This window comes from Oncorhynchus gorbuscha, linkage group LG06 (genome assembly GCF_021184085.1).
Source record: "Oncorhynchus gorbuscha isolate QuinsamMale2020 ecotype Even-year linkage group LG06, OgorEven_v1.0, whole genome shotgun sequence".
Lineage (NCBI taxonomy): Eukaryota > Metazoa > Chordata > Actinopteri > Salmoniformes > Salmonidae > Oncorhynchus > Oncorhynchus gorbuscha.
In genome coordinates, this window is record NC_060178.1 from 30,846,780 (window position 1) to 30,870,319 (window position 23,540).

The window sequence follows — 23,540 nt, forward strand, 5'->3', positions numbered from 1 at the left end:
CCGCATAGCCTGAGTGCACTTATTTCTCATTTGCCTGATCGAGAGCCAGTCAGCCTGAGTATGCGTGTGCTGAGCCTTTCGCCAAATGCAATTCTTGAGGTGGAGTAATTCTGCAAGATCACGGTCGAACCAAGGGGCTGAACCTGTTTTTAATTCTAATTTTCTGAACCTGTTTTTAATTCTTAATTTGTTTGTTAGCAATACCACTGAAGATGGTAACCTTTCGGGTTACAAGTCCAACGCTCTAACCATCTAGGATACCTGCCGCCCCTGTTCATTGACTACAGCTCAGAATTCAACAGCATAGTGCCCACAAAGCATCACTAAGCTAAGGACCCTGGGACTAAACACCTCCCTCTGCAACTGGATCCAGGACATCCAGACGGGCCACCCCAAGGCGGTAAGGGTATGCAACAACACATCTGACACTGATCCTCAACACTGGGGCCTCACAGGGGTGTGTTCTTAGTCCCCTCCTGTACTCCCTGTTCACCCACGACTGCATGGCCAAACACTACTCCAACACCATCATTAAGTTTGCTGACGACACAACAGTGGTAGGCCTGATCACTGACAAGGATGAGACAGCCAATAGGGAGGTAGTCAAAGAACTAGCAGTGTGGTGCCAGGACAACAACCTCTCTATCAATGTGAGCAAGACAAAGGAGCTGATCATGAACTACAGAAAAAGGTGGGCTAAACAGGCCCCCATTAACATCAACGGGGCTGTCGTGGAGCAGGTCGAGAGTTTCAAATTCCTGGTCCAAACATACCAAGACAGTCATGAAGAGGGCACGACAAAACCTTTTCTCTCTCAGGAGACTGAAAAGATTTGACATGGGTCCCCATATCCTCAAAAAGTTCTACAGCTGCACCATCGAGAGCATCCTGACCGGTTGCATAACCGCCTGATATGGCAACTGCTCGGCATCCGATTGTAAGGCGCTACAGGGGGTACTGCGTACGGCCCGATACATCACTGGGGCCAAGCTTTCTGGCATCCAGGACCTATATACTAGGCGGTGTCAGAGGATGGCCCAAAAAATGGTCAAAGACTCCAGTCATCCAAGTCATAGACTGTTCTCTCTGCTAACACACGGCAAGCGGTACCAGAGCCCCAACTCTAGGTTCAACAGGCTCGTTAACCACTTCTACCACTTCTACAATTAATCAAATGGCTACCGGGACTATTTAAATTGACACCCCACCCCCCCTGTTTTCATTCTACTGCTACTCGCTATTTATCATCTATGAGTAGACACTACCCCTACCTACATGTAGAAATTACCTTGACTAACCTGTTCCCCCGCTCATTGACTTGGTACCGGTACCCCGTGTATACAGCCTAGTTATTATTATTATTATTATTTTATTGTGTTACTTTTTATTTTATTTTTTACTTGAGTTATTTTGTAAATATTTTCTTAACTCTATTTCACGGTATTCAGCGCACAATTTTATTTGATAGTCATAGCCAGCTAGCTAAAATAGCATCCCTCTGTTTGAGTAAGCTAAACTAGCTAGCTGCATTTGCAAGTGAAAAAAAGACAAAATCTCTCTATCTCTCTCTTGCTTCTCCTTCATTTTGGAATACATGTATTTGTTCAAAACTGTTCAACTGTTGCACTTATGCACTTTCTCTGATCCTTTGATTGGGTGGACAACCCGTCAGTTCATCCTGCCAGAGCTTTGATAGGTTGGAGGACGTCCTCCAGAAGTTGCAATAATTACTATGTTGGTCTATGAAAGGGGGTGAGAACCATGAGCCTCTTAAGTTTGTATTGAAATCAATGTACCCAGAGGAGGACTGAAGCTAGCTGTCCTCCGGCTACACCATGGTTCTACCCTACTGAGTGCCGTTGAGGCTGCTGAAGACCATTTAAAAAATATATCTTTATTTAACTAGGCAAGTCAGTTAAGAACAAATTCTTATTTTCAATGACGGCCTTGGAACAGTGGGTCAACTGCCTGTTCGGTTACTAGTCCAACGCTCTAAACACTAGGCTACCCTGCCACCCCACTAGGCTACCCTGCACTGTAAGTCGAACGATGCCTACGATCAAAACAGTGTGTTTAAATCAATTATTTGGTGTCATGTGAATATATTTAGTATAGTTTTTATATTAAATGTTGAAAATATATATTTTTATGAAATTCTCTGAGGATGGCCCTCCCCATTTTCCTCTGAGGAGCCTTCACTGGTGTACTCGTGCCAATTAATAGACATCTGTTACAAAACACCAAGAAATGTGTCAAATTACATTCATCAGTTGCCATTGATTAGTCCTGCATTAACTGATGAGTCGTACTCACAAATTGAGCTTTTTTGTAGCCTGAAAAGTCATAATACCTGAAATGGGGCTTAAACTGTCCCGGGTAAAATGGGATGGTCACCCTAACACACACGGTAAACTTACTAGACTAGTTTACAAAGTGTATTACCATGAACTTCTAATAGGCCTACCGGTAGACAGTGTGTAGTGGTAAAACAATAGGTGGGTAAAGTCTGATTGCCGGTCACGGTGGAAAAAGTCCCTCTTCCTATGCTTTCAATGCATTTTTATGAAAAAGCTGGGTAAACAGCATTTACTTGCATTTCCCCTCCACTAGGCCTATACCACTGCCGGTAGCCTACCATTTCAGCCAAGGCTGTGTTAAACACATGAACAGATAGAATATGTAGCCTTCATTCAATTTAAGTTGAGTTGAATCAAAACATGTTTTACACCCTAGTGACACCATGAGTTGTCCATAAGGCTTTGAGTCTTCCCAGATCGTGTGACAATAAACACTACCTGTCTTTCTTTACATGAATGACATTTATGACAGTGTTATTAGTCATTATTAAGCATTTAACAATTGAGCTACAACAGTGAACTGAAACCCTGCATGAATCCTGGATCTTGGAGAACTCTGAAAAACACTGTAAGTCGAACGATGCCTACGATACATTTCATGATGTTCCGCCGTGAAAACAGTTCTCATGGGCACACAAATCCCAAATAAGGTAGGCCTATACCTCTGCAAAATCAAATGCTTGCAACCGAAAAGAGTATAGGCCTACTGTCATTAACATAGACTTGTTGGATGGATTAGATGCACATTGGTGTCTAGCTGTAGGCTATTTGTCTGGTGATATGGTCAACCATCATCACCTGAGCCAGAAATGAAAACATATTTTGATATAAAAGAATAAAGCTAAATAAATGGTCTATTACTTCTGGTCATGGATGGCACAGAGACCATCGATACCCGCTCACACCTGAAAAACGAAGCAATGAGCACTCTAAACAGCTGACGAACAAAACCAAACGATGATATAATCAACTGATAAATCTAAACGCATTGGAATAAAGGCTATTTTATTTTCTTTGATCAAGGACGAATAGCAAACAAATGATAAATAAGAGGACGTTCAAAGTTAAATCTATGCATAAAGGAGTTCAGATGAGGTCCAAATTCAGCACTATTGAGTGGACAGCGCCTCCACATAGAAATAGATGGTTTAAACCATGACAGAGATGTGGGGGTGTTTGTTTCATTGGAAGCGATTATTCTGACTTCTCGAACTGATCTGAGCTTAATTGAATACTGCTGAATAAAGGTTTAGAAACTGAACTCCAAACCTTCTGAAGCAGACCATAGAAAGTAATGTGTGTTTGTGTGCCTTCTGCTCTATGGTAACACTGTAACTCATTAGATGTAGATTCTAAAAGCACACTAATTAACAGCCTCATTAAGGCTGGAGCTGCTCTCCTGCAGAGACAGAGAAAAAAACACACACACACACAAACCCTTAATGTGTTTGTGATGTGACTGATTTTATAAATGCTAAATGACATAGAAATGTGTGACGGGATTTGAACACAGGTCATCCGCCTACCTCCAGACTTTGTTAGCCAAGGCAAGTCTATTTATGTCTCAATAAAGGTTACTCATCACGTTAGTGTGGTTCATTAAACCACCCTAACTTGCCTGTGGGACTGTTCTCATGGGAAACAAGCCAGCTTTCTCTCCTCTTCCTCCTTCTCACCTCCTCCTCCCCCTTCTTTCCGTTTACATCCCCCTTTCTCTGGAATCTCTGTTCTCCTGATTGGAATATGCAGATGCATTACTTTAACGAAGGGAGGGGACCACCTCACACAGGTTTAACAACCAATCAGAAATGGGGACAGCTGTCTAATGACATTGAGTGTCTGTATTTCTAGCACCACAAAGATAGACACTGAATGATAGTCACTGATTGGCCAGAGGGTCCACTCACCTGATCTCCCAGGTGTGGACCAGTCCCTCATCAGAGAGGAAGAATGAGGGCTTCTCAAGTGGCGCAGCGTTCTAAGGCACTGCATCACAATGCTAGAGATGTCACTACAAACCCAGGTTCAATCCCTGACTGTATCACAACTGGCCATGATCAGGAGTCCCATAAGGCAGTGCACAATTGGCCCAGTGTCATCTGGGTTAGGGGAGGTTTGGCCCAGTGTCATCTGGGTTAGGGGAGGGTTTGGCCCAGTGTCATCTGGGTTAGGGGAGGGTTTGGCCCAGTGTCATCTGGGTTAGGGGAGGGTTTGGCCCAGTGTCATCTGGGTTAGGGGAGGGTTTGGCCCAGTGTCATCTGGGTTAGGGGAGGGTTTGGCCCAGGAGTTGTTGTGGCTGGATGGGCACCTGCAGGCTGACCTCAGTTGTCAATTGAATGGTGTTTCCTCCAACACATTGGTACTTCTGGGTTAAGCAGACAGTTGTTAATGAACTGCAACTCCTGAGCCTGTTGGGGAGTTGCAATGATGAGACAAGTTCAAAAATGGGGTAAAAAAGAGAGGAAGAATGAGAACCAGAGATACCTTTTAATTCCTTCCCCACTGCACCGTCTCTCTGTCCCACAGTCACATAACGCAGACAAAATAAAAGACTGTAGGCTTTGAAAAGCCCCAGAGGATCGATGTCTGTGCTCCCATGTAGATTCACCCGTGCACGCACTCATACACACTCTTTCTCTCACACACACACACACACACACACACACACACACACACACACACACACACACACACACACACACACACACACACACACACACACACACACACACACACACACACACACACACACACACACACACACACACACACACACACACACACACACACACACACACACACACACACACACACTGGTTTGAGCAATGGCTGGAGCCTGGGAACAGGATCTGTGTTATTTCATGCTCTATAGTTGTGATTGATCAGAGGATGAAGTGATTAGTGGAAGAATCTTTCATGCTGTGCTCTCTTCTTCTTTTTCTATTCTCTCTACTTCATGGAACTAATGAGCAAGGTTATGACTTTGTCCTTGGATGTGTGTGTGTGCGTGTGTGTGTGTGTGTGCGTGTCTGCCTATGTGTCCGTGTGTGTGTGTGCGTGTCACAAATGTATCATGCCTATAGGGAGAACAGGGGCATGTGCCCACTCAGATTTATCCTTTTTTTTAAATGTAATTTATTTAAATAAAGTGTTGTTGTTGTTTCTCTGTAATACTACTATCCAACTAGCAATTTTCTGAAGTTGGCTTTAGATATCCCAGATAGGTTCCCAACCTCCCAACCTCATAACTAGCCACTAAGAAGCCTTTTCAGGCTATCAATCAAGTTAGAGTAGCTACATTGTCTAACTACAGGTAACTGCCAAAATAAAGGAAACACCAACATAAAGTGTCTTAATAGGGTGTTGAGCCAGAACAGCTTCAATGCGCCTTGGCATAGATTCTACTAGAGTCTGGAACTCTATAGGAGGGATGTGACACCATTCTTCCTCGAGAAATTCCACAATCTAGTGTTTTGTTGATGGTTGTGGAAAACGCTGTCTCAGGCGTCACTCCAGATTCTCCCCTAAGTGTTTAATTGGGTTGAGATCTGCTGACTGACACCGCCATGGTTTACATAATTTTCATGCTCATCAAACCATTCAGTGACCACTCGTACCCTGTGGATGAGGGCATTGTCATCTTATAGGGCATAGTCATGGTAGCCAAAATAATGGCCTGCCCAGCATTTTCATACATGACCCTAAGCATGATGGGATGTTCATTTCTTAATTAACCCAGGAAACATGTGTTGAAGCACATGGAGATGATTGTGGACTACAGGAAAAGGAGGACCGAGCACACCCCCATTCTCATCAATGGGGCTGCAGTGGAGCAGATTGAGAGCTTAAAGTTCCTTGGTGTCCACATCACCAACAGCCTATCATGGTCCAAACACACCAAGACAGTCGTGAAGAGGGCACGACAAAGTCTATTCCCCCCCAGGAGACTGAAAAGATTTGGCATGGGTCCTCAGATCCTCGAAAGGTTCTACAGCTGCACCATCACCGCCTGGTACGCCTGGTACGGCAACTGCTCGGCCTCTGACCGAAAGGCACTACAGAGGGTAGTGCGTATGGCCCAGTACATCTCTGGGGCCAAGCTTCCTGCCATCCAGGACCTCTACACCAGGCGGTGTCAGAGGATGGCCCTAAAAATTGTCAAAGACTCCAGCTACCTAAGTCACAGACTGTTGTCTCTGCTACTGCACGGCAAGCGGTACCAGAGCGCCAAGTCAAGGTCCAAAAGCCTTAGCAGCTTCTACCCCCAAGCCATAAGACTCCTGAACAGCTTATCAAAGGGCTACCCAGAACCCTCTTTTACGCTGCTGCTACTCTCTGTTTATTATCAATGCATAGTCACTTTAATTCTACCTACATGCACATATTACCTCAATTACCTCGACTATCTGTTGCCCCTGCACATTGCCCCCGCACATCTACTGGTACCCCTTGTATATAGTCTCACTATTGTTATTTTACTGCTGCTGTTTAATTATTTGTTACTTTTTAAATTGTATTTATTTTTTTACTTATCTATGTTTTACTTAAGATTTTTTCTTTTTTCTTATGGGCTTGTAAGTAAGCATTTCACTGTAACACCTGTTGCATTCGGCGAATGTGACAAACAAAATTGGATTTGGTTTATATATTTATATATACGTGTATACACACTACCGTTCAAAAGTTTGGGGTCACTTAGACATTTCCTTGTTTTTGAAAGAAAAGCACATTTTCTGTCCATTTTTATAATATTTTATTTATTTATTTTTATTTCACCTTTATTTAACCAGGTAGGCTAGTTGAGAACAACTTCTCATTTGCAACTGCGACCTGGCCAAGATAAAGCAAAGCAGTGTGACACAGACAACAACACAGAGTTACACATGGAGTAAACAATAAACAAGCCAATAATACAATAAACAAGTCAATGACACAGTAGAAAAAAGAAAGTCTATATACAGTGTGTGCAAAAGGCATGAGGAGGTAGGCAATAAATAGGCCATAGGAGCGAATAATTACAATTTAGCAGATTAACACTGGAGTGATAAATGAGCAGATGATGATGTGCAAGTAGAGATATTGGTGTGCAAAAGAGCAGAAAAGTAAATAAAATAAAAACAGTATGGGGATGAGGTAGGTAGATTGGGTGGGCTATTTACAGATGGACTATGTACAGCTGCAGCGATCGGTTAGCTGTTCAGATAGTTGATGTTTTAAAGTTGGTGAAGGGAATAAAAGTCTCCAACTTCAGTGATTTTTTTCAATTAGTTCCAGTCACTGGCAGCAGAGAACTGGAAGGAAAGGCGGCCAAATTAGGTGTTGGCTTTGGGGATGATCAGTGAGATATACCTGCTGGAACATGTGCTACGGGTGGGTGTTGTTATCGTGACCAGTGAACTGAGATAACTAAGGATCGGCAGGATAGTCAGTTTTACTAGGGTAAGTTTGGCGGCAATGAGTGAAGGGGGCTTTGTTGCGAAATAGAAAGCTGATTCTAGATTTGATTTTGGATTGGAGATGTTTAATATGAGTCTGGAAGGAGAGTTTACAGTCTAGCCAGACACCTAGGTATTTATAGTTGTCCACATATTCTAAGTCAGAACCGTCCAGGGTGGAGATGCTAGTCGGGTGGATGGGTGCTGGTAGCAAACGGTTGAAAAGCATGAATTTGGTTTTACTAGCTTTTAAGAGCAGTTGGAGGCCATGGAAGGAGTGTTGTACGGCATTGAAGCTCGTTTTGAGGTTAGTTAGCACAGTGTCCAAGGAAAGGCCAGAAGTATATAGAATGGTGTCGTCTGTGTAGAGGTGGATCAGGGAATCACCCGCAGCAAGAGCGACATCATTGATATATACAGAGAAAAGAGTCGGACCGAGAATTGAACCCTGTGAAACCCCCATAGAGACTGCCAGAGGTCCGGACAACATGCCCTCCGATTTGACACACTGAACTCTGTCTGCAAAGTAGTTGGTGAACCAGAAAAACCAAGGCTATTGAGTCAGCTGATAAGAATACGGTGATTGACAGAGTCGAAAGCCTTGGCCAGGTCGATGAAGATGGCTGTCTTTTTTATCGATGGCGGTTATGAAATTGTTTAGTACCTTGAGCGTGGCTGAGGTGCACCCGTGACCAGCTCGGAAGCCGGATTGCACAGCGGAGAAGGTACGGTGGGATTCTAAATGGTCAGTGATCTGTTTATTAACTTGGCTTTCAAAGACTTTAGATAGGCAGGGCAGGATGGATATAGGTCTGTAACAGTTTGACTCTAGGGTGCCACCCCCTTTGAATAGGTGGATGTTTGCGGCAGCTTTCCAATCTTTAGGGATCTCGGACGATACGAAAGAGAGGTTGAACAGGCTGGTAATAGGGGTTGCAACAATGGCGGTGGATAGTTTTATGAAGAGAGGGTCCAGATTGTTTTGCCCAGCTGATTTGTACGGGTCCAGGTTTTGCAGCTCTCTCAGAACATCTGCTGTCTGGATTTGGGTGAAGGAGAAGCTGGGGAGGCTTGGGCGAGTATCCTTTATCCGTACCCTGATCCTACTCCTCCTCTGTTCCTCTGGTGATGTGGAGGTAAACCCAGGCCCTCATTTGTTGACTTCTGTGATAGAAAAAAACTTGGTTTCATGCATGTCAACATCAGAAGCCTCCTGCCTAAGTTAGTTTTACTCACTGCTTTAGTACACTCTGCCAACCCTTATGTCCTTGCCGTGTCTGAATCCTGGTTTAGGAAGGCCACCAACAATTCTGAGATTTCCATACCCAACTACAACATTTTCCATCATGATAGAACTGCCAAAGGGGGAGGAGTTGCAATCTACTGCAGAGATAGCCTGCAAAGTTCTGTCATACTTTCCAGGTCTATACTCAAACAGTTTGAACTTCTAATTTAAAAAATGCACCTCTCCAGAAATAAGTCTCTCACTGTTGCCCCCTGCTATCGACCCCCCTCCCAGCGGTGCCCTGGACACCATTTGTGAATTGATCGCCCCCCGTTATCCTGACCAACCTGCCCTCCAAATACACCTCCGCTGTTTTCAATCAGGATCTCAGCGATCACTGCCTCATTGCCTGTATCCGCTATGGGTCCGTGATCAAACGACCACCCCTCATCACTGTCAAACGCTCCCTAAAACACTTCTGCGAGCAGGCCGTTCTAATCGACCTGGCCCGGGTATCCTGGAAGGATATTGACCTCATCTTGTCAGTCGAGGATGCCTGGTCATTCTTTAAAAGTAATTTCCTCACCATCTTAGATAAGCATGCCCCGTTCAAAAAATGCAGAACCAAGAACAGATATAGCCCTTGGTTCACTCCAGACCTGACTGCCCTAGACCAGCACAAAAACATCCTGTGGCAGACTGCAATAGCATCGAATAGACCCGCGATATGCAACTGTTCAGGGAAGTCAGGAACCAATACACGCAGTCAGTCAGGACAGCAAAGGCTAGCTTTTTCAAGCAGAAATTTGCATCCTGTAGCTCTAACTCCAAAACGTTTTGGGACACTGTAAAGTCCATGGAGAACAAGAGCACCTCCTCCCAGCTGCCCACTGCACCGAGGCTAGGTAACACGGTCACCACTGATAAATCCATGATAATTGAACATTTCAAGAAGCATTTCTCAACGGCTGGCCATGCCTTCCTCCTGGCTACTCCAACCCCGGCCAACAGCTCCGCCTCCGCCTCCCTAAAATGGCGATGAATGGGCAGAGAGGGTCGGTTAACTAAACACAGAGCCTGAGTTTGCGGCTGGGGCAGACAGATAAACATAAAAAATACAAGTAAACAGAATGGAGTACCGTGATTAATGGGCAGTCCAGCAGGCATCAGCCATTAAAATAACATCAAATTGATCAGAAATACAGTGTAGACATTGTTCATGTTGTAAAATGACTATTGGAGATGGAAACGGCTGATTTTTTTAATGGAATATCTACATAGGCGTACAGAGGCCCATTATCAGCAACCATCACTCTGTGTTCCAATGGCACGTTGTGTTAGCTAATCCACGTTCATCATTTTAAAAGGAAATTAGAAAACCCTTTTGCAATTATGTTAACACAGCTGAAAGCTGTTGTTGTAGTGAGGTGCGTACTGGCGACAGAGAAGTCAGGCGCAGGAGAGCGGAAACTGATTTACAACGGTGTCGTTTAAATACCCATAAACCACCGTCAACAGAACAATACAATAAATGGGTCAAACAAACCCGGTAAATACCAGCATACCTGTGCATAAGCACTACAAGAAACAATTACCGATGACGACATGGGGGGGAACAGAGGGTTAAATACACAATATGTAATTGATGGAATTGGAACCAGGTGGGATGGAAGACAAGACAAAACCAATGGAAAATGAAAAATAGATCAGCAATGGCTAGAAGGTCGGTGACTTTGACTGGCGAACGCCGCCCGAACAAGGAGAGGGACCAAATTTCTTCTAAAACTTGTCTATTCTTGTTCAGAGAAATTAAGGCTATTCCATGAGAGAAATTGCTAAGAAACTGAAGATCTCACACAACACCGTGTACTACTCCCTTCACAGAACAGCGCAAACTGGCCCTAACCAAAATAGAAAGAGGAATGAGAGGCCCTGGTGCACAACTGAGCAAGAGGACAAGTACATTAGAGTGTCTAGTTTGGGAAACAGAAGCCTCACAAGTCCTCAACTGGCAGATTCATTAAATAGTACACGCAAAACACCAGTCTCAACGTCAACACTGAAGAGGCGACCCCGGGATGCTGGCCTTCAAGGCAGAGTTGCAAAGAAAAAGCCATATCTCAGACTAGCCAATAAAAAGAAAAGATTAAGACGGGCAAATAACACAGACACTGGACAGAGGAAGATTGGAAAAAAGTATTATGGACAGACAATGTTTGAGGTGTTCAGATCACAAAGAACAACATTTGTGAGACGCAGAAAAAATGAAAAGATGTTGGAGGGGTGCTTGACACCATCTGTCAAGCATGGTGGAGGCAATGTGATGGTCTGGGGGTGCTTCGGTGGTGGTAAAGTGGGAGATGTGTACAGGGTAAAAGGGATCTTGAAGAAGGAAGGCTATCACTCCATTTTGCAACGCCATGCCATACCCTATGGACGGCGCTTAATTGGAGCCAATTTCCTCCTACAACAGGACAATGACCCAAAGCACAGCACTAAACTATGCAGGAACTATTTAGGGAAGAAGCAGTCAGCTGGTATTCTGTCTATTATGGAGCGGCCATCACAGTCACCGGATCTCAACTGTATTGAGCTGTTGTGGGAGCTGCTTAACTGTATGGTACGTAAGAAGTGCCCATCAAGCCAATCCAATTTGTGAAATGTGCTTCAGGAAGCATGTGGTGAAATCTCTTCAGATTACCTCAACTAATTGAGAACTAGAATGCCAATGGTCTGCAAGGCTGTAATTGCTCCAAATGGAGGATTCTTTGACGAAATAAAAGTTTGAGGGACACAATTATTTCAATAAAAATCATTATTTATAACCTTGTCAACTTCTTGACTATATTTCCTATTCATTTTGCAACTCATTTCATGTATGTTTTCATGGAACACAAGGACATTTCTAAGTGACAACATTTTGTTTAGGGACTCCAAAAGGCTAGGGCTCTGACTGCATGTGTGGGTACACAGACACGCCTGGCGGTGCGGCCGGCGGTGGGGCCCCTCATGAAAAGTTCAGATTTTGTTGTGTCCCCCACCCCCATCAAAGTTACCCAACCCAGGGTTTCTCAAACTCGCCCCTGGGCCCCCCACCCTCCCATGTTTAGTTTATTACCCTAGCACTACACAGCTGATTCAAATAATCAATGCTTGATAATGAGTTGGTAGTGCGAGGGGTATAACCAAAGCGTACACCGAGGGGGGGGCTCGAGAACCGAGTTTGGGAAACCCTGGCCGAGGCTACAGCTCAGGGGGATAGTACATGTGAGTGCGTGTGTGGTTGTGTTTTGATAGTGTATTTGCTGTATGATCGTTATGAAGCATCAATGTGTGTCATGAGGAAAGCCCAGTCTCACTATGCAAACACACGACCTCCAGAGATTACTGATTCCCCACAATGTAAACACACACCCACACACACGGAAGCACGCTCACCCCAACCCAATCCAGTTGGAGTTCCATTGTCTTTCTCTGTGTGCATCTGTGCTCTGTAAATATATTTACCTTTGTTTGTATGCTGTGTGTGTGTGTGTGTGTGTGTGTGTGTGTGTGTGTGTGTGTGTGTGTGTGTGTGTGTGTGTGTGTGTGTGTGTGTGTGTGTGTGTGTGTGTGTGTGTGTGTGTGTGTGTGTGTGTGTGTGTGTGTGTGTGTGTGTGTGTGTGTGTGTGTCAGTATGTTTATTGACTTATTTTCTGCAGCAGAATCAATCGCAGCAGAGATTGGGCTGCAGATTAATTTTATGCAAATGTATGCTAATGACTATGACACAGAACTCTACCACATCAGTTCTATGCAAATCATGTTTGCTAAACAGGCAACTTGGCAGGAGACCCCATTTCCCAACAACCCCCTCTCTCGCCCTTGTTCCACAATCCTCCATTCTCTTCCCATTCTCACTCCCTTTCTCTCCCCTCCTCCCTTCACAGTTCCTTCAGTCCCCCACTCTCTCCTCCATTTCCGTACACCCCCTACTTCCCCTCCCCCTCCAACCAAGCCCTCTATACTTTCTTCTTTCCTCTTTTCATACATTTTCCCTCCTTTTCCCCTTTTCTTCCCAAATCCTCTCCCCACCCCCTCTTCCCCCGGCTCGCCTCTCGATCCCTACCCCCTCGCTCTCATTTCCATCTCTCCACACTCTCCCCCTCAACCACACCTTCTCCCTAACCATTCTTTCTAATCCTACCTCATCTTCCCTTCTTTCCCCCCTCTTCCTCTCCTCTCCCTTTACCTCCTCTCATCATTAACACAGATTTCACCCTCTCATTCTCTACCGTACCCCCTTTCAACCGTTCTCTCCATTTCTCCCTGACCTTCCTGCTTAAATCTACCCCCTCAAATGATCCTCTCCCCTTCCCCTCTCCTGCTCCTCTCCTCCTCTCTGTAAGTGGAGTAATGGAGCTTAAGGAAAACATTGTCAAAGTGCCTGGAAAGCAGACATAGGGAATCAGGCAGCTAAATAACCACACACACCCTCACATTTGGTTTTCTAATAGCAGGTTAACAGATGAGAGGAGGGATGGTGACAGGAAAGAAGAGATGAATAATCTGTTTAGTGCCTGACACAATGGCAGCCAAGGTTGTGTGTGTGTGTAGAGGTAGAGACACTTTCTGGAGGAATTCTGAAGCAGTCACATCTGCTGTATTCTTTTGGTGGTATGGAGGAGCAAGGAAGAGACTGGATAGGACAGAAATGGGTTGGGAGGAGCAAGGAAGAGACTGGATAGGACAGAAATGGGTTGGGAGGAGCAAGGAAGAGACTGGATAGGACAGAAATGGGTTGGGAGGAGCAAGGAAGAGACTGGATAGGACAGAAATGGGTTGGGAGGAGCAAGGAAGAGACTGGATAGGACAGAAATGGGTTGGGAGGAGCAAGGAAGAGACTGGATAGGACAGAAATGGGTTGGGAGGAGCAAGGAAGAGACTGGATAGGACAGAAATGGGTTGGGAGGAGCAAGGAAGAGACTGGATAGGACAGAAATGGGTTGGGAGGAGCAAGGAAGAGACTGGATAGGACAGAAATGGGTTGGGAGGAGCAAGGAAGAGACTGGATAGGACAGAAATGGGTTGGGAGGAGCAAGGAAGAGACTGGATAGGACAGAAATGGGTTGGGAGGAGCAAGGAAGAGACTGGATTTCAACTGTTCTGCCTTACTATTATTCAACCATGAAAACATTTGAACATCTTGGTTGGGAGGAGCAAGGAACCTGAGCCCTAGGACTGCCCCAGGACTACCTGACATGATGGCAGTCCACCTGACTGTGCTGCTGCTCCAGTTTCATGTTCTGCCTTATTATTATTGGCTGGTCATTTATGAACATTTGAACATCTTGGTCATGTTCTGAAATCTCTACCCGAGACTGGGTTCCTCTCTATAGGACAGAAATGGTTTGTTGGGAGGAGCACTTTGAGATATCAAGAGACTGGATAGGACAGAAATGGGTTGGGAGGAGCAGGAAGAGACTGGATAGGACAGAAATGGGTTGGGAGGAGCAAGGAAGAGACTGGATAGGACAGAAATGGGTTGGGAGGAGCAAGGAAGAGACTGGATAGGACAGAAATGGGTTGGGAGGAGCAAGGAAGAGACTGGATAGGACAGAAATGGGTTGGGAGGAGCAAGGAAGAGACTGGATAGGACAGAAATGGGTTGGGAGGAGCAAGGAAGAGACTGGATAGGACAGAAATGGGTTGGGAGGAGCAAGGAAGAGACTGGATAGGACAGAAATGGGTTGGGAGGAGCAAGGAAGAGGGTTTTCGCTCTTCTCTTCTCCGTGCTCTAATCGTCTTTTCCAGAAGAGACTGGATCGTCACATGTAGCACTCACCTTCAAAGGAGACGGGAGATATGTGTGTGAGAGAAAGAAGGAGTCCTTGACAGACAGCAAAGAAAGCCCTTTCAGTATCTCTAATAGCAGCCTTTGCTGAGCCTTTCCCACTGTGGCCCATGCGGGAATCAAACCCACAACCCTGGTGTTGCTAGCACATTGGTCTAACTCACAGGGCTATTATAGACAGAATAGTCGAGGGCTATTTACATTGTAGGGTTTGAAGTTTATATATAAGTTATTCTCATTCTGTTTTTAACCTGTAATATCAACATGGTTTTGGCTCATTCATTTACTTACATGTTTGATTGGTCAGACACCAGATTTGGGTTGTTAGCAATTGAGGTTTCAGAGTATTTCCTGGACCCACGGCTCAAATTCTATAAATCTGATTAAAACGAGACTATAGCGTTCATAAAGTGACCAAAATGTCACATTGACAAAGTTTGACGGTGCAACATTATTTATTAAATGTATAATTTATCGCTATTTCTGTCCTGTAACCCCTTAGACACACCGGTGCGTCAATCTAAATGGCATAACATCAAAATACCATCAATCTGTTCATTGAAACTAGAGATATCTGCATCTCCAACCACAGCATCCGTCAGTGTCGCACTTCCACATCTGTGGTGAAAACTGGCAGAGCTAATTGGTGTTTGTCAGACCGTGAAGTATCCCGAAAATGGGCCTTCTCACATAAACATCCGTAGTGTCCGAACCATTTGACCTACCCATGGTCACTCTGACAGAGCTCCAGTGTTCATCTGTGGAGATGGGAGAACCTTCCAGAAGGACAACCATCTCTGCAGCACTCCACCAATCAAGCCTTTATGGGCGAGGGAACAGACGGGAATCCACTCCTCAGTAAAAGACACCTAAATGACTGCAATCACTGCCAAAGGTGCTTTAACAAAGTACTGAGTAAAGGATCTGAATACTTGTGATATATCCGTTTTTAATTTTGAAACATTTGCAAAAATTTCTAAAACCTTTTTTTTTTGTCATTATGGATATTGCGTGTAGATTGATGTAAAAAAAAAAACGATTTAATACATTTTTGAATAAGGCAGTAACCTTACAATATATATATATTTATTTTAAGAGCAGGACACTGTAAAGTGCATTATTCCTCTGAAATAGATTTTTCAGCGTCAGACCAATGCCTACTTCTCACTTAACTTAGTTTTTTGTCATTAATAAGTGTAGGCGTGAGATTCCACAGAAATGTCAAGTGGGGAGAGTGTGGTAGATAAGGGTGGACATGGAGGGGCTCGATTCTTGGCTCGACGCGTATAACATGACCTGATGTGAATTGGAATGTAAAGATAAAGATGTTTTATTGTCATATAGGCTATCACTGGAATCATAACTTCACCGACAGAATTATACACTGAGCATGCTAAACATTAAGGACACCTGCTCTTTCAATGACATAGACTGACCAGGTGAATGGTAGTAGGGGACAGGCACACTGGTTTCTGTCAAGAACTGCAACGCTGCTTGGTTTTTCACACTCAACAGTTTACCATGTGTATCAAGAATGGTCCACCACCCAAATGACATCCAGCCAACTTGACACAACTGTGGGAAGCATTGGAGTCAACATGGGCCAGCATCAGATAGAAAGAGGACAGAGACGAAAGAAAGGAAGAGAGGGGAGGATGAGCCCTCATTTGTTTTGTACATTTTTTTTTATTTCCTGCGTTATTTGTTGTGTAATTGTAAGTTGCATGGTTGTCTTTCAAAAGAGACCTTGGTCTCAATGGGACTCCCAATAAGTAAATGTTACCCATAGATCATTACCATTTGTACCACTGTTGCATGGTTGCTCTGGCAGCATCTATAAGCTAGAGCGGGTTGGAATGGACTCTTCACCCTCCTACACACATGATCTGAGGGCTGGCAACAAAACACATTTACTTTCTCAAGTGGCCTCGAGCACTGCACTGGAAAAGGACACACACACACCGTGTGAAACACCTTCAAAGGACCGTGTCAGTCAAATGTTTCCATTTTCTTTGGAGGTTGGGTTGCAGCCAGCAAACAATAGAAACATCAAAAACGTTGAAACTCAATGGCCAATCAGACTGGAGTGTGAGGAATATCACTACCTGCTTGCTAATCAAAATGAGCTGAATGACCTTTTCCACATCATTTACAGCTTTCACTCAACCCAGATACACAAACAGAGACATGCATCCTCCCTTACATGGTTGCTATGATACTGCTGATGAATGCATCCTGTGTTTGAGTTTTTGTGTACAAAACCGACAGCAACTGAAGGCAGAAGACAGTGTCTTGTGTGTGTTCGTATCTGAGAGAGACAATCCTCTCAGGCCTTCTCCAGATCCTTCTTTCTTTATCCGAGCTCTCTCTCTCTTTCTCTCTTTCTCTCTCTCTCTCTCTCTCTCTCTCTCTCTCTCTCTCTCTCTCTCTCTCTCTCTCTCTCTCTCTCTCTCTCTCTCTCTCTCTCTCTCTGTCTCTGTCTCTGTCTCTGTCTCTGTCTCTGTCTCTGTCTCTGTCTCTGTCTCTGTCTCTGTCTGTCTGTCTCTCTCTCTCTCTCTCTCTCTCTCTCTCTCTCTCTCTCTCTCTCTCTCTCTCTCTCTCTCTCTCTCTCTCTCCTACTCTCTCTGGCTGATCCAGATCTAGCAGCTAGTAACAGATGTTAATATCAGACAGACCCAGCAGTTAAAGACAAATAGCCCCCCCACACACACACACGCTCGCACACACACACACACACACACACACACACACACACACACACACACACACACACACACACACACACACACACACACACACACACACACACACACACACACACACACACACACACACACACACACACACACACACACACACACACACACACACACACACACACACACACACACACACACACACACACACACACACACACAGAGAGAGAGCCTGGCAGGTAAACCTTGAAAGACGGCTGGCTGTGGTGCTCCGTACAGACGAGGGGATCCAGAAGCTGGCAGACAGTCAGCCCATGCATCCTGGACTAGTGTGTGTCTGTGTCCAGCCAGCCCATCTCTCGCTCTTGTCATCCCATTCCACCTCTCTAGCTCTACCCTTATCCTGTGTGTCCCGTAGAGCTGGATCAGTGGCTGGTGAATGAAGCCAGGCCTCAGCATGTCTACAGTCTAAATCAAACAGATGAGGAACGGCCCTCAGCATCAAACCATCTAACACACACAGCCCAGGGCTCACAGCACAGGCAGGAGAAAACATCACAGCTATTAATGACAGGATATCCTTTCCCCCCGACCACAACAAAAGCACCAGTTGTTGCTGTGTCTCACTGAGTTAGCATTTTAGCAGACAGTCTCAGATGCTGGGGTGATATTGCTGACTAGAGAGTATCTGACAAGGAGAGGGATGGTGTTTAGCTAACAGGGTGGATTTCTCTGACACACACACATAAACAAACACGCCCGCACACACTCGCACACACACACACGCCCGCACACGCCCGCACACACTCTGCCGGCAATGTCTGCAAATAATGCAGTTTAGCTGAGAGCCACATCAAAAACAATCCCTTTCCTTGTCTATGAACATTTGAATGTCTTGTCCGTGGAATGGCCACACCTGTAGGTTTCTTCTACAGGGTTCTTGCCTTCTCTGGGGAGCTTTTCCCAGCCACTGTGCTTCTGCAGTTCATACTGTATGCAGTGCTTTGCTCTTGGCGTCCTAGGCCCGGTATCTGAATAGCACTCTGTGGCAACTGCTGACGAAATAATGGCTTTCTGAAACACATTTGATTGATTGATCAAACAACAGAGACACCATGAAAGGCCTGATAGATATGAAGTGTGTGAGTCGTGTGCTGCTGGAGCCGTTTCATCTACATGATGGATTTATGATGTCCAGTCAGACTTCGATACAGACGGACAGTCATAAGGACCGTGTGAGTTCGGTGCAGGGTTGGGGTCAATCCATTTCTCTACTCACTCAGTTCCCTCAATCGTTCACTGTCTGAATTGACCGTTTGAAAACTGAACTGATACCAACAACATTGTCCTACGTCAGATGGCGCATTTCCCTCTTTCCCATCGTGGTGGAGAGGAGGGGGGGGGTAGAGGAGGAGGGGGGAGAGGAGTAGGGGGGGGAGAGGAGGAGGAGGGAGGGAGGAGAAGAGGTAGGAGAAGTTTACAGGAGCTCCGTTCTGAATCAAGATTGTGAGTCACCACGGATCTGAGTATCGCGCCCTCTCTCTGACAGTTTCTCTTTTCTCTCTCTCTCTTTCCATCTCTCTTTCTCTCTCAATTCAATTCAAGGGGCTTTATTGGCATGGGAAACACATGTTAACATTGCCAAAGCAAGTGAAGTAGATAATAAACAAAAGTGAAATAAACAATAAAAATGAACAGTAAACTGTACACTCACAGATGTTCCAAAAGAATAAAGACATTTAAAATGCTATATTATGCCTACATACAGTGTTGTAACAATGTGCAAGTGGCTCAAGTACAAAAGGGAAAATAAATAAACATAAATATGGGTTGTATTTACAATGGTGTTTGTACTTCACTAGTTTCCCTTGCTCTCTCTCTCTCTGTGACAGTGCAGTTCAGTGACAGCTATATGAGTGCCTGCTGTTAAGTGTAACAGTGACATTATGTCAAACACAGATGTCACACTCCTGCTGCGCTGTTATTGAATGACTGACGGCTTCTTTCCTCTGACACACTGTGACACACACTATCTCTCTGACACTGCGCTGCCGGGTTGATTCTTTGACAGTGCAACAATGCAAACAGCTACTGCTGACAATGTTAGTCTTGACAATGTTAAATTACTGACCATGTTAGTATTGATACTGTATTAAAATGACAATATTTCAAAAGCACCTCTACGCTCTCTACACTTCCCACACATGGCGGTCCATAGCTCGGAATCTCGTCTCTCTCACTCTCTCTCCTCCGTCTTTTCCCGCCTCTCTTAGAAAGGTCAGCTCCCGTCAGAGTGTCAGGAGGAGTTTATTCATCAGAACATTCCAGGGAACATCGCTGTGGGAACCTGGCTCTCTCTCTCTCTCTCAGAGCTCTCACTCGCTCTCAGAGCTCTCTCTCAGGGCTCGCTCTCGCTCTCAGAGCTCTCTCTCAAGATTCTCTCTCTCAGAGCTCTCTCTCTGAGCTCTCTCTCTCAGAGCTCTCTCTCTCTGAGCCCTCTCTCAGAGCTCTTTCTCTCTTTCTGAGCTCTCTCTCTCTCTCAGAGCTCTCTCTCTCTCTCAGAGCTCGCTCTCTCTCTCAGAGCTCTCTCTCTCTCTCAGAGCTCTCTCAGAGCTCTCTCTCTCTCTCTCTCAGAGCTCTCTCTCAGAGCTCTCTCTCTCTCAGAGCTCTCTCTCCCTCTCAGAGCTCTCTCTCTCTCTCAGAGCTCTCTCTCTCAGAGCTCTCTCTCTGAACTCTCTCTCACAGATAGTTTAAGAAGTATTTTTGTCGTGGGTCTGAGGAGTTCTCAGACCCACTAAGACTCTGACATCTGACTGTTACCAGGTTGCTACCAGGTTGTTACCAGTTTGTTACCAGTTTGTTACTAGGTTGTTGCCAGGTTGCTACCAGGTTGTTACCAGTTTGTTACCAGGTTGTTACCAGGTTGTTGCCAGGTTGCTACCAGGTTGTTACCAGGTTGTTGCTAGTTTGTTACCAGGTTGTTACCAGGTTGTTACCAGGTTGTTACCAGTTTGCTGCCAGTTTGTTACCAGGTTGTTACCAGGTTGTTGCCAGGTTGTTGCCAGGCTGCTACCAGGCTGCTACCAGGTTCTACCAGGTTGTTGCCAGGTTGTTGCCAGGTTGTTACCAGGTTGTTACCAGTTTGTTACCAGTTTGTTACCAGGTTGTTGCCAGGTTGTTACCAGGCTGCTACCAGGCTGCTACCAGGTTCTGCCAGGTTGTTGCCAGGTTGTTACCAGGTTGTTACCAGGTTGTTGCCAGGTTGTTACCAGGCTGCTACCAGGCTGCTACCAGGCTGCTACCAGGTTGTTGCCAGGTTGTTGCCAGGTTGTTACCAGGTTGTTACCAGGTTGCTACCAGGTTGCTACCAGGTTGTTACCAGGTTGTTACCAGGTTGTTACCAGGTTGTTACCAGGTTGTTACCAGGTTGCTACCAGGTTGCTACCAGGTTGTTACCAGGTTGTTACCAGGTTGTTACCAGGTTGCTACCAGGCTATTACCAGCTCCTTGGATTTAGCCTCTGTAACCTTCATCCCTCCCCCTCTCACCTCACCCCACATCTCAGCCCTGCGTCACGCCCCCATCCTGGGTATCCCCTCTCCCTGATTCACCTCCTTCCCATCCAACCATCATGTACAATCTATACTCCTTCAGTCCCCTCTACGCACCATCCACCCCCCCTCCCCCATGGGTCCTCTCATTCCAATTCTCTCTATCACTCTTTTTCTAGTCTCTTTATTTCTCTCCCTCTGGTCTGTCTATTTTCTCTCCCTCTGGTCTGTCTATTTTCTCTCCCTCTGGTCTCTCTTTCTCACCCTCTGGTCTGTCTATTTTCTCTCCCTCTGGTCTCTCTTTCTCTCCCTCTGGTCTCTCTTTCTCTCCCTCTGGTCTTTCTAATTTCTATCCCTCTGGTCTCTCTTTCTCTTCCTCTGGTCTCTCTATCTCTCCCTCTGGTCTGTCTAATTTTTCTCCCTATGGTCTGTCTAATTTCTATCCCTCTGGTCTCTCTTTCTCTCCCTCTGGTCTCTCTTTCTCTCCCTCTGGTCTGTCTATTTTCTCTCCCTCTGGTCTCTCTTTCTCTCCCTCTGGTCTGTCTATTTTCTCTCCCTCTGGTCTCTCTTTCTCTCCCTCTGGTCTCTCTTTCTCTCCCTCTGGTCTGTCTATTTTCTCTCCCTCTGGTCTGTCTAATTTCTATCCCTCTGGTCTCTCTTTCTCTCCATCTGGTCTCTCTTTCTCTACCTCTGGTCTGTCTATTTTCTCTCCCTCTGGTCTGTCTATTTTCTCTCCCTCTGGTCTGTCTAATTTCTATCCCTCTGGTCTCTCTTTCTCTCCATCTGGTCTCTCTTTCTCTACCTCTGGTCTCTCTATTTTCTATCCCTCTGGTCTGTCTATTTTCTCTCCCTCTGGTCTGTCTATTTTCTCTCCCTCTGGTCTGTCTAATTTCTATCCCTCTGGTCTCTCTTTCTCTACCTCTGGTCTGTCTATTTTCTCTCCCTCTGGTCTGTCTATTTTCTCTCCCTCTGGTCTGTCTAATTTCTATCCCTCTGGTCTCTCTTTCTCTCCATCTGGTCTCTCTTTCTCTACCTCTGGTCTCTCTATTTTCTATCCCTCTGGTCTCTCTCTCTTTCTCTCGCATTAGTCGCTCTTTCAGGCCCTCAAATGTTTCTGTTTCTCTGCCAGCAGTGTGTGTCAGGTGAGGAAGAGAGATATGTGATTTTTCTCTAATCAAACTGATCATATCTTTTTTCAGTCTTCAGGCTTTATTATCTGATCTATGGCATCTTCCTCGATGTGCTGGATGCAAATGGATTCTCCAGACACCATGAGGGAGAGAGAGGGAGTGAAAGAGAGAGAGAAAGAGAGAGAGAGAATCTCGGCCAAATAACTGCCTCTCTTTTCATAGACTATTTAAAAACATTTTACCTTCAACCAAAGGTCTGCCCTCATGTCTCTCTTTTCATAGGCTATTTAAAATCCTTTTACCTTCAACCAACCCCCCTCTCTCTCTCTCTCTCTCTCTCTCCTCTCTTTTATCCTCACAGAGATATGAGGCTTTGAACTCCCTGAAGGAAGAGGAAAACGAGGGGAAATCAAACAGCCGTGTCCGCACGCCCTCAGATGCTTGTTAGAGCCGATTGGTGTCTGTACACATTTGTCAGGTCAGACAGTGTGTGTGTGTGTGTGTGTGTGTGTGTGTGTGTGTGTGTGTGTGTGTGTGTGTGTGTGTGTGTGTGTGTGTGTGTGTGTGTGTGTGTGTGTGTGTGTGTGTGTGTGTGTGTGTGTGTGTGTGTGTGTGTGTGTGTGTGTGTGTGTGTGTGTGGAGGGGAGATCACAGCTAATTTAAGGCACTAAACTAAACTAACACAAATGTTTTGCCAAACAGCCTCCAGCTACAGTCATGAACGATTAAAGAGGAGCAGATAGATCTAAGACACACATGCACACGCACACACACACACACACACACACGCGCACGCACGCACGCACGCACGCACGCACGCACACACACACACACACACACACACACACACACACACACACACACACACACACACACACACACACACACACACACACACACTGGCGTTTCAAGCAGTCTGTCTGAATTCTTCCACCAGGAGAAATATAACATCTTAGAGACGCAGCCGTGCTGTACTTGTGCCTTAATTAGGGTAACAGTGAAATGATAAGTTGTAAGTGGTTTGTGCTGCTGTGTAATGACTATCATTAATTGCTGTTTGGTTTGTTTTCAACCTTAAATCTCCTATTGTGTTTTAACATGGTTGGTATGACAGACTGCATCTATATACATTAGTTCAACTCATTATAACAGGGTTTCATCTCGGCGTTCAATGCAGTGTCTTTTGTTCTGTCCAGTTCTGTGTGTGTGTGTGTGTGTGTGTGTGTGTGTGTGTGTGTGTGTGTGTGTGTGTGTGTGTGTGTGTGTGTGTGTGTGTGTGTGTGTGTGTGTGTGTGTGTGTGTGTGTGTGTGTG